The sequence below is a fragment of the Curcuma longa genome, chromosome 16, assembly GCF_044706935.1.
Source record: "Curcuma longa cultivar G26 ecotype Majalengka, Jawa Barat chromosome 16, ITB_CL_G26_1.1, whole genome shotgun sequence".
Taxonomy (NCBI): domain Eukaryota; kingdom Viridiplantae; phylum Streptophyta; class Magnoliopsida; order Zingiberales; family Zingiberaceae; genus Curcuma; species Curcuma longa.
In genome coordinates this window covers 6075601-6087362 of record NC_133876.1, presented here as the reverse complement: position 1 = coordinate 6087362, position 11762 = coordinate 6075601, and the positions used below count along the sequence as shown (strand labels likewise).

At 33.5% G+C, this 11762-nt stretch overlaps 1 long non-coding RNA gene across 1 annotated transcript; it reads left to right on the top strand.

Annotated features, from left to right (window-relative positions):
- Nucleotides 1–375: 375 nt before the first annotated feature.
- On the top strand, nt 376–5242 carry LOC141846879 (uncharacterized). Its single transcript, XR_012603377.1, has 2 exons — nt 376–625; nt 4974–5242. It is a non-coding gene; the product is annotated as an uncharacterized LOC141846879 (long non-coding RNA).
- Nucleotides 5243–11762: the final 6520 nt, after the last annotated feature.

Sequence of the window (11762 nt, the reverse complement as noted above, 5' to 3'; positions counted from 1 at the left end):
TTTTGCTAATCACTATTTTGTAAGATCAGTAGATTGAGTATGATCGATAGACCAAACGATTGGTAGATCGATCAACCAGATCGGTAGACCCAACGCTGAGTTGTCCAAGTTGTTGACATGACATCCGACGTAGACTAGATGGCTGATGTGGCAAAGGATAACCGTTGATTGGCTGACATGGCAGAACAGAATTATCGATAAGCTAACATGGCCGAAACTGATTGGAGGAATGCTGGATCGATGCACCGATCAAGCGGATAGGGATCCGAATCCCAAGGCGATCGGTATACCGATTAGGAGGATCGATAGACCGATCAAGTCCTATGAAAGGTCACGACCGAGGCTTCTTCATCAACTCAGCGCCGGAGCTGCTGCGCTACGTGGTGCCCAAGGGGTTCATCGCGGTGGACGGGGTGAGCTTGACGGTGGTGGGAGTGTACGAGGACGAGTCCTGCTTCGACTTCATGCTGGTGGCCTACACGCAGCAGAAGGTCGTGATCCCGCTGAAGAAGGTAGCAGATAAGGTGAACTTGGAGGTGGATATACTCGGAAAGTACGTGGAGAAGCTTCTTAACAGTAGGTTCGGTGATGCAAACCCTACTTCTTCTTCTTCTTCTTCTTCCTGGTAAGAAAAGCTTCCCCTCGTTTGGAATTTTTCTTTGATCGATTGATTGTTATGGTACATTGTCATCCTGTCCAACTCTTTGATTGAAATAATCTTTTTTACAACTCTGATAGAGGTATTGTAGTCGACTGGCCCTTCATCCAAGTTTTAAATTTGTTATGGTTCCAAAACACACATTTTTTCCCCATTATTTTCTATTTTAACTGAGGTCAGAGTTGAGTTGTGCTTCGGTTTGTAATAACCAAAATGAAATTGTCGGTCGGATGTGGTAACTCCATTAATTGCCATACAGACTATTAAGATTAGGTAAATTGTAGTGGTTAATAATACTTTTGGCCAAATGTTTGGAAGCACATGGCAATTTTTTATTGTTATTATTCTTTTCCAACACCAGTCTAGAGAATCATGGTTGAGTTGTTGATAGTCGTGGGGCCGACCATGTGGGGCCGCTAAGGTGGCGGATCCACCTTTTTGCAGAAAATGATTGAGTTGTTGATAGTTAGGACAAGGTAGGTTTGGTTTAGTGGAGTTTCTTGTAGTTGGTCCAAGTTGCAAGACGACGCGACCTGGTTGAATAGGTGCAAGATTGACTTGACTAGCAGAGTCGAGATAAAGCTAGGAGATGAGGTATGGTAGGGCAATTTGAGCTTGATTGAATTGAGGGTCAAAATCACAATTATTTTTTGAGATTTGGACCATGATGGCGATCAATTATTGCCTAGAGCTGTCTGCGTGGTTCACTGTAACATTGATCTAAAATAGTCTCCTTGTTGTCTTGAATCCCTTTTTATCCTAGATAACTTAAAGTGAGTGCTTATACAATGATTGACTATTTGCTTTGAGGTCGGAGAGACAGCATGATAACAGTCTCCGTATATGTGTGTGCCGCTTTTCATTGACAGAGTGTTAGCAACCGAATTATTTGCTATTCTTCATATCTCATCCATCCATTTTTTTTAATATTTCATCCATCGAATGACTTTACACTTGGTGGGTAAATTTACATATATCAGATACTCTCACTCGCATCAGATTTTGGTAGAAGTTGGTGTTCTTCCTTGGTCATTACGGGAAGAGCCTCCGATCTACTTTTCTTTATCATTCTCAAGCCCTATCTTCATTCTTTTGCTTTTTCTTTTATTTTTCGCTAGCAATAAATAGGGGTGAGCAATCTTAGATAAACGGAAATAACTCATTGAGCCGATCAAATTTGAAAATTTGATTTGGTTAATCAGAAATTTATTTTTTTAAAAATATTGATTATTTCAGTTTATTCAATTCGATCTCAATTCTAAAAGTCCAAATTCAATTAAATTGATTAAATCGAACATATCAATCGATTGATATATCGTTATCAGTCGACTACTATACCTGAACAAGGAGTTTAAAAGGAAATTCCTTAAATCGTGACTCATGCTCATGCTATCATGCCCACTCACAAATGCCCGTGTGCGGACGGACTACTTGAACGACTCAGTGCCTTAGCCCTCCCCTCCTCCCATCGCTCTCACCCCCCTCCTCCCATTGCTCTCGTCGCTGAGGTCATTGCTCATTCCTCCTGTCAGACGTCGCTAATGCAACCCTCCCTAAGTCTTCTCATCCTCTCGTAGCGACCAACACTGATAGTGCTTAACCTTAGCCCTCTCCTCTCTCGCTCTTCGTGTAAGCCTCGTCGCTTCCCCCATCTTTGACTCCCGCCCCAACTCTCATCTCTGACTCCTGTCGTCACCCATTAGCCCTCTCCCACTTGGCCCTCACCGTTGTTGCCTTAGTGGTTCCCCGCACATCCTCCTCCTCGTCGCCAACCATAAAAATCCGATTAATGCATACTCTTGAACTTGATGTCAAAGAGTCATAAAATCATTTTAGGATATATTGTTTAGCATGATTCATCGTGATGGATCTTTTAATCAACATTTCAATTTTTGGATTGCTTAGTATTTGATCTTGATTTGTGAATAATTAATTTAGCTCTATGTATATTTCGATGAAAATTATATGTTTATACTTATAGATGTCAATGTAAAGAGATATATCAAATATGAATGTTGATAATAGTTGTTCGATACCACAACTTAGTTCTCCAACGGTAACAAAAATATTTGCATATTCTAAAGGAAAGGTAACTAAGCCAATAACAATAAGACCAAAACGTGAGGTACATCAATTCACAAAGTTTACTAGTGAAGATAAGAAGATTAAAACTAAATGCAAATATTATGATAATGAATTTTTTTGTGATCCATATAAGAATGGAACAAGCTTGAGATCTCATATTACATCATATAAAAAATACCCTCGTGTTGTTGAAACAACTCAAACACAACTAAGTTTATAACAAGGTGCAAGAGAGGATGAGGTGTGTCTAATTTTTTGAAAATTTGATCAGGATGCATGTAGAAAAACCTTAGCTAAAATGATTATAATGGATGAATTCCATATCAAATTTGTATAAGGAGATGAGTTTAAAACATTTATGATTATGGTATGTTCAAAGTTTTAAATTCCTTCAAGATGGAAGGTTGCATGTGATTGTATTATATATAGTTGAAAGGGAAAAATTGAAAAGTTTGTTGCATGATTCATTACGAAGAGTACCATTGATCAATTCAAAGAATCAACTATGTGTCTAACAACTCATTTTATTGATAAAAATTGGAAATTATAGAAAAGAATTCTCAATTTTTATCCAATTACAAGTTATAAAGGCAAGACAATTAGTTTAGTCATTAAAAATTGCTTAAGGGGTTGGGGAATTAATAAAATTTTTATTGTTACAGTTGATAATGTTAGTTCAAATGATGTTGCCATCAATAATTTCAAAAAAAAGATGGCTAATTAGGATTCCACTATTTTGAAAGGAGAATACATGCATTTGAGGTGTGTAGTATGTATAATTAATTTGATTATTGTTGATGACTTAAAAGATATAAATTAATATGTAATGAGGGCCAGGAATGCAATTAAATATGTTAAATAATTCATCGCCAGATTAAGCAAGTTCAAAAAATGTGTAGACATTGAAAAAATTAAAAGCAAAAATTTATTACGTTTAAATGTATTGATTAGATGGAACTTAATTTTCTTGATGTTGAATGTAGTTTAAAATTTTGAAAGAGTTTTTGATAGACTTGATGAACAAGATTCATGTTCTAAATTAGATCTTTAATATACAAATTGATATGTTGTGAATGATGATGGAGAGATGATACTTGGATAAGATGGTAAATCTAAAAGAAAATTGAAGACTTTTGATGGAAAACCAAGAAGTGCAAATTGGAATAATGTTAGTCTTTTCGCATCTCTATTGCAAGTTCTTTTATGTCACTTTTAATACTTTTACACACGAAATTAGTTTTATTTATATTATTTTAAACAAGTGGTAAGAAAGTGATGATCCTGATGTGTATTCAATGAAGATTAGAATGAAAAATAAATTTGACAAGTATTGGGGAGATCCTAAAAAGATGAATAACTTGCTTTGTATTGCGGCGGTGGTGCTTGATCCAAGGCATAAATTTGATTTCATGAAATTTATTTTGGTTGAATTGTATGGAGATAAAAAGAGTGCAAGAGTAGGAAAGATAATAAAGGGCACCTTGGTTGCTTTGTACGATAATTATAAGGAGAAAATGGAACCTCAAGGTACCTCCTCAAGAGTTTCATCTATTCTATTAGTAGGTGACAATGACACTAAGCCAAAAAATACGAGTCAAATGGATTTGAAAAGACAATCAATTCTGTAAAGTATAAGAAGTAAAAGGTATAAGTTTTTGATGATGATAATATGTCAGAATTAGATAAGTATATTAATGAAATAGTTGAGAATTATTATAATACTTTTGACATTTTGGGATGGTAGAAGTAAAATTGTCATAGATTTTCTGTATTTGTTCAAATTGCTTGTGATGTGTTAGTCATTCTAATATCAGAATCCACTTTCAGTGATTTTTTTAGGAGTTCATTGACTCATAGGATAACTTTATTTGTATCCAAGATTGACATCAGTTAAATTTGGAATCAATCAATGTTGAATAAATTTTAACGGATGTGGAAAAACTTGAAAGTGATAAGTTAGTTTCTTTTTAAGAAAAATATAGTCAGATTTTTATTTATAATTATACACTTATAAAATATTAATTTGTTTGACTTGCATATCATTAATTTTTTTTTTGTCAAAATTCTTAAAAATTGTAATGGATTCATCTTCTTCAACAACACATGCATTGATAAATTGCATAATAATTAATGGTATGTTTTAAATATTTTATCTGATTTATATGTGCATTTACTTATTGATTTTCTTGTTCATGTGGCTAATAACAAATTCTTACTTCTTACTCATTAGAGACCAGCACAAGGAGTCAAGGATAAAGCAAAATCCCCATGTGGCCACTTCATGTAATATGATAATCACAATTTGATTCATGTGGAATTATGTTTATCATCTCTTGATTGACAAAACTTGTAATTTTTAGTTCTGAACTCGTAGGACTCCCTGAGGCTTGAATTGTTGCCTTGTTGGAACTTGGAATTGTCATCAGTGGTTGGCTGTGTAACTGATTGACAAAGTTATGTATTTAATTTTGTAACAGGCAATGTATTTAATTCGGTTAACATTGTAGTTGTAGTGTTCAATGTTCATGGTGGAAGTGGAATTGAGAATGTAAGAAATTAAGAATGTGATTTAAATTATGTGATATGCAATTAAAATATGCATAATTATATTTATTTTGAAGTATTTTATTAATTCTTTGAATATAGGATAGATATTTTGATTTTTTTCTGATAATTTATGGAATCACACAGATTTATATTTATCAATTATCAAAATATATAGTCAATTTGTTTTGATTTAAATTATCCAGAGTGACTTCATATATATATATATATATATATATATATATATATATATATATATATATATATATATATATATATATATATATAATATATATATTTATTTTTTGATTCAATAGAAACCCCCAAAGAAGTGAATATATACATATAGTACTTACACATAGGCACTGAGCACACCGCATTCGGTTATTTACTTTTAGGGGATTTATTGGATATAATTTTATTAGAGATATATTATTGATGACAAATTTATGGATAGAGATATTATAAAAATATTAATTTGAAATTATTCAAATTGTGATAAAAGATGATGAAAATAGTGAATCTAAATGTTGGCAAATAATTTGTCATGCCTACTACTAGAGACGCAAACATCATCATTGATTCCAAAATGAACATTTGAAAAAACAAGCATCAAAGTACAGAAAACATAAACCATTCTTTATTCCATAAAATCATAATGATGTTTTTAATCCTTAAATAAAATCATTGTAGTGGAATTAATAATAACAATAGAGAACTAGTAAGTAGCGAAATTCTTTTCCAAATCAAAATTTTCCTTTTTGAAAATAATATTTATTATTTAGGGTTTTGAAAATGATCTATTTCAAAATGTTTTAAAATCGACTTTAAAACATTTCTCAAATATAATATATGGACCAAACTTCAACACAATCTATTACATCGTGATCGTTTCATTTGGATCTTGATCAATTATTGATGTGATTGTGTCATCAATCGACTGATCCAAATCATGCTTGATAGGTTCCCTTAGATTGATCCTTTTATCTGATAACTGTGTTATTAACCAACTTCAATGATCCAAGTCTATGCTTGACTAAACCATTTGATGACTCTTTCATCAACTCTTTCATCAACCTTCTATTAGTCATCAACTTAACTCTTGGTGATAATTGTTAACCTATTTAACAATTATAATAATTTGAATTTAAAATCATTAGAATTTATTGACATGACATTTAACTTATCCGTGGCAAGTTTCCTACCTTCAGTGGACTACCTAATCGATCAACTTTCAAATATAAATATTTTATTTATTAGCATTTCAGTCTAAGTTGAAGGCCTAATTGACTTCAACATCAGTCAAGTTAAGCTAGTTATCATTAATTGATTGACATTGATTCGAGTTACTTTAAGACTAAGTGACATTGTAGCAAGAGACCTCATTCTTCAAAATTTTCTCGTCTGTCTAGTATAATTTGACCTCAACATTTTAGGACTTTCAATGCTTAGAGGTCTACGCTTTAGGACTTCATGTGTTGCCTAATCTTAGGTAAATTTTGACTTATTAGGAGTTCTATACTATCAAACATCTAGTCTTTTTTGACCTTATTGAACCTTCACTGCCAACTTGTTGTTGGTCTTTTCACTTATCAACACCTATTGGACTTTCCATCTTTATCATGTTTGGTCGACCCATTTGGATTTGTCGACTATCAAATATCTTATTAATGTTAACCTACTTGACATATAAGATTAATTTATCTCGCCTTAATTATACACTATGAAATTAGATAATAGACTTTTGAAATTCAATAAAGTAATAAGTAGATAATTACCGATATAGATGCACGTGAAGTAAAAGGATCAGTTTATTACTTCCAGAGATACGCCACCCGACACAGCAATACATTGCTGCGATACCTCAGTCATATATGCTACCTCAGCAGCAGCCTCAGTATCCGATTCCAGTTCCTCCGAGTCATATTCCGACGGAGTGGCGGCCCTCTACCTCTCAGTCGGTTGCCCAACCCTCCAGTTCAGAGGTTGGACGTGTCTACGCTACTACTCGGGAGGACGCTCAGCGGGCCGATGGATCGGTCATCCGCGGTATGATTTACTTATACGCATTTACTGCTGATATGCTAATCGATACAGGTAGTTCTCATTCTTTTATATCCCGTATTTTTATGAGAGAGATTGGTAGATTACCTACTCTTAGGCAGCAGTAGTTGACAGTTTCCCTACTCTCTTGTAACACCCCCCCTTCCTACGTATAGGGGATGTTACTTACTTTAGCATTATTAAATCCTAAATAGAAATTCCCATAGATAAATTTAAAAAAAAAGAATATTCTTAAAATAACCAAAAGTTACTATTCTTAATAAAACAACTGTTTAGACTCTTACAATGCGGAAGCCATTGATATAAAAGATATAATCAATACTAAGCAAGGTTTTTATTTATTTATTCTAATCCGCGGTTCCGCCGCCACACACATCGAACACTGCTCCTGCTGCCTCCCGTCGCTTAAAGCTTTTCTTTACCTCTATCTGCAGTATAAGGAATGCAACTATAAGCAAAGCTTAGTAAGTACATACCTAATCTCACAAACCCACGAAAATCATTGCATGCATTCTTTTGTAAGTAAACAGGAAAGGACTTATAATTATAAAGACATGTACTTAAGCATAAATTACCTGAACATGGAAATACTTATATTGCATAGAAAATTTCTTAGTTTCTTTATATTTGAAAAGTCATATGTTTGAAAATAAGTAAACATACTTAAACATACTATGGGCCCTGGCGGAGTATCAATGCGCGCATCTCTGATAGAACTCGGGGTAGCTAGCCACCGAATGCTACCAGAGGACTTATCTTATCAGGCGACCTTTGGCCTGGAATTCCTTTCCTTATGGGCGAACCTTTGGCCCGGAATTCATTGTGGGCGAACCTTTGGCCCGATACCCGCCTCTTAAAAGTAAAATACATTTCTTTACATATCATAAAGTTCTTATACTTTTACTTACTATATCTTTGTCCTTTCATCAATCATGTATCATGCTTTACTTCCATCCTAAATAGGAAGAATAATTTACATATTCATGGTTAAATCCTAAATCATGCTATGGAAAGAACATATATATATATTCCTATTTTAACATGAATCATACTAGAGGAAGAACACATAAATACATTCATGTCTAACATAAATCATGTCATGGAAAGAGCATACATATAAATACATTCATGTATAATAGAAATCATGTCAGGGAAAGCTTAACATAATCATGCGGAAGAACAATACGAAAACAACTTATACTGCAGGTGAGAGATGTACTTACCTTGTCCGTTCACTAAGGTTTTAACGCTAAGGTTTATGAAATCGGAGATATTCTCCAAAGTGCTCTTAGTGCTTTCTCCTCGTGACCTATCAAAAACCATAACTATAACTTAACCAAAATCATAAAATTATCCTGATCTCATCACTCCACCGGGTAAAGAGTTAATCCAAATTAACTTAATTAATCCTCTCATTAATTATCTATTAATTATTTAAACTCAAATAACTTAATTAATCAACTATAAATCAATTACCTAACTTAACCTTAAATATATACTTGTTATTAAACTAATTAATCACTAAACTTATTAAAACAATTAATAACTAATTATTCACTAATTAACTTACTAATTAACTGATTAACAACTTCACTAATTAACTGATTAACTAGTTAATTAAACTGATTAAACATATTTATAATCTAATTAATCAGATTACTTATCAAATATCATTATTCACTTTACTAACCTTAATTAGCTAATGATCTTAATTAATTAACTTAATTAAACCCTTTAATCATCTTACCTTAATTAATTAACCTTAGTTAATCAATTAATCTTGGCTCGTCTCTCACTTTTAATCGATTCATTTTTGGGTTTTTACATGAAAATAAATTGTTAAATGAATCAATTTGATCGTATTTGTTTTATATTGCATAATCTGAGACTTGATTATAATTTTCATGATTTAATGGTGAATTTTGGATTAATTGATTTTAATTGATTGTAGGGCTCAAAATCGGGTCAAGATCAAGTTCAACCCAAATTGATCAAGCCACATTCAAGATATGATCTACTCAAGCCTGATTAAGATCCATGAAATTTTCCAAACCCTAGACTTCCTTTAAACCTCAAATCAAGGATAAAAAACGCAGCGCTGCGCCAGTTCATCGTCCCCACGACTCCTTCCTGTTGTGCGACGTAACTCCCTGGCGGCGGGGGCTGTTGATATAGCCCACAACTAGTGTCACGAATGAGCTTCAAATTAGAATTTATAATCGAAAACCCTTAGCTCACAAACAAATGAAGTATAGGGGCCACGAGTCGTATTTTTCCAAGGACTAGTAGGGAATTGTCTTTATCAAGCTAGGATGTCGTTCTATTTTTGGGTTTTTATATAAAATGGGGGTTTTGGTGTTTTTAATGAAATGCAAATTCAAAATAATGAAATGAACAACTAAAACATGTAAGGCAATTAAAGGAACAAGGAAATAAGAACTAGGCTAATGTATCAAATTCGGTTTTAAAGAGACGACTCTAATTTGCTAACTAATTCTGCAATGTAACTACAATTTATGTGTAGGACTAAGGATGCAATGTAACAAGTCAATTCCACTTATCTAACAGCAAGGAAAATATTTAAGCCAAACACCCTGATTAAACTGATACCCGAAAGTTTAAATTGATACTAAACAGTAACCTATTCAGAAATTCAGATTCAAGGAATTCAGAAATGCAAAATTAACTATTAAGCAATTCAAAACAATCAAACAAGATCTAATTCAACAAACAGATGCAGTAATTCAAGAACAAATCTGATTAACAAATGTTCAGAAATGTAAAATGAACAGAAACAGAAACTAGAAACTGATAAGTAATCTTCAGTCCTTCCCTTTCCTCTCGATTCCCTCTTTGCTGTCACACAAAGCCTGATCAAGGATCAGAAATCCCATAGAAACAGCCTTTAATTTCAGCTCGATTTGATTTGGATTGAATCCGATCAACGCGTATCAGAGAACCCCTCAAGAACACGCCGAACAGAGCTCGATCCAAGATCTGAAAATTCAGCTAAAGATCCTTCAAATCGCTTGTAAGTTAGTGTTTGGAAACCCTCAATAACCTTCTAAGAACCCCTTTGAATGTCCATGAGAGCTCCGATCGTCTTCGATCCGAAGAAATCAGCTGAAATCTGCGGCGGAAATGAACCTCTGAAGAAACCCTCTCCAGCGACTTTCAACTCCATTGGATTGCCGAAATGAGATTGCTAGTCATCTCTGGAACTTGGAAATCGATTTGGAAGAAGAAAACCTGAAGATCGATGCCCTAATCTAAGGAACAGAAAACTGAAAAACGCGAGAACGAAGGTGCTACAGTGCCTATGACGCGGTTACTGTTCATTCCTCTTTATAACGGGGATTTGAAATCGCTACTGTTCACAGCCGCATCAATTCAGCCGGTCCGACTTGAGTCAGCCCTGGTTCAGCCGGTTTCTTCCATTTAAGCTCCAATTAGCCCAATTTCAACTCCAATTGAATCCAAATCTTGATCATGATGTTTTAGGACTATCAAATTAATCAATTTTGACTTGACTCGGCTCAATTTGGCTCGAATCATGGTTCAATTTGGACCCTACAAACAATCAAGCTTAATTAATGCAAAATTTACCATAAAATCACAGAAATTAGAATTAATTGTCCAAATATACAATATTTCATAATTGCAATCAATTCATATCATTTAGCATTTTATTTTCATGTAGAAATCCAAATTGAATCCATAAAATGCAGTAAAATCTTAACCCATTAGATAATCTACTATTTATTAGATAAATAAAATCACTATTTGAGTGAGCATTCTCTATGTAACTGATTAGATATTAAACTCAATTAATGAAGTTCACAATATAATGCATAGCTTGAGAAAAATTATGATTGGATCACAATTAGTAGGTATCTCTTCATGTGTAATTATGTATGTATTGAAATATTTTTTGATTGATGAATTGATAAGACTAGACATCATTTATTCTATAAGACTAGCATATGTTAGACTCCTTGGTTTAACCAAACAACCACTTCTAACTAACTGAAAATATTGAGATGTTGAGAGTTAACATATAGATGCTGGTTAAGGGTAACTAGTTCATCGAATGTGACCTGCCATGAGACTTTATATGGTTCTATACATATCTATGAAGATCTCATTACAACTCGAGTGTAAGTTTTCTTCTACTTGAGGTATTCAAGACATCTTGATCATAGAGACTTATACTTTGATATCTTAAACAAATGTCTCTTCGGATGTGTGGATCTGGAATGATTGGGTATAAGTCAAAGTGTAAAGTGATTGAGTAGCCCAAAGAGGATTCACCACTCCTTTTATTATGAGACGTATACCCTATTATCACTTGTCAGGATTGTTACTCATAAATCTTTAGCCAAAGAAGAAACATGTCAAGAGGATGGTCCTC